We start from the raw sequence: 983 nt of genomic DNA, 5'->3' as shown, positions 1-983 counted from the left end.
TTTTGAGACAGAGTCTTGCTATGTCATCCATGCTGGAGTGCAGTGACATGATCTCAGCTCCCTGCAACTTCCACCTCCCGGGTTCAAGCAATTCTTGTGCCTCAGCCTCCCAGGTTGCTGGGATTACAGGCACCTGCCACCATGCCCGGCTAATTTTTGTATTTTTCGTAGAGATGGGTTTTCACCATGTTGGCCAGGCTGGTCTCAAACTCCTGACCTCAGTTGATCTTCCTGCCTTGGCCTCCCAAAGTGCTGGGATTACATGCATGAGCCACCAGGCCTGGCTGTCACTAGTTTTCATTGCAAATCAAAACTACAATGAGATACCACTTTACACGCCCTAGGATGGCTATAATCAAATAGACAAGGCAATGATTTTTTGGCAAGTATGTAGAGAAATTGGGAACCTCATACATTACTAATAGGAATTTAAGTTATGTATCTGCTTTAGAAAACAGTTTGCTGGTTCCTCAAAATGTTAAATACAGAGTCTGCATATGATTCAGAAATTCTGTTTCTAGGTTTACGCATGAGATAAATGAAAACACCTGTTCACACAACAACTTGTACATAAATGTTCATAATAGCATTATTCATAATGGCAGAAAAGTTGAAACAAACAAAATGTCCTTAAAGTGATTGATAAATAAAATGTGGAATATCCTTATAATGGAATGTTATTTGACAGTAAAAAGGAACAAAGTAATAACGTGCTATTAATAGGGAAGAACCTCGAAACCACATTGCTAAATGTAAGAAGCAGGTTTCAAAAGACCAGATACTATATGCTTCTATTTGTGTCAAATATCCAGAATAGGCAAATCTAGAGAGATAAAGTGTGTTACTGGCTGGGTATTTGCAAAGAGGAATTAGGAGTGACTACTAATGTGTCTGGGGTTCCTTTGTGGGGTAAATAAGATGTAGTAAAATTAGATAGTGGTGATGGTTGCTCAAGTTGGTGAATATATTAAAAGAAATTGAAA

General features: G+C 38.7%; 1 protein-coding gene across 2 annotated transcripts in view; it reads left to right on the top strand.

Annotated features, from left to right (window-relative positions):
* The window catches only part of LOC111546657 (coiled-coil domain-containing protein 7), a 124,706-nt gene that overhangs the window by 56,329 nt on the left and 67,394 nt on the right, over window positions 1-983 (top strand). The gene's annotated exons all lie outside the window — the stretch shown is intronic.

This window comes from Piliocolobus tephrosceles, chromosome 9 (assembly GCF_002776525.5).
Source record: "Piliocolobus tephrosceles isolate RC106 chromosome 9, ASM277652v3, whole genome shotgun sequence".
Classification (NCBI taxonomy): Eukaryota; Metazoa; Chordata; class Mammalia; order Primates; family Cercopithecidae; genus Piliocolobus; species Piliocolobus tephrosceles.
The sequence above is the reverse complement of the archived record's forward strand: the minus strand, read 5'-3'. Positions and strand labels throughout refer to the sequence as shown.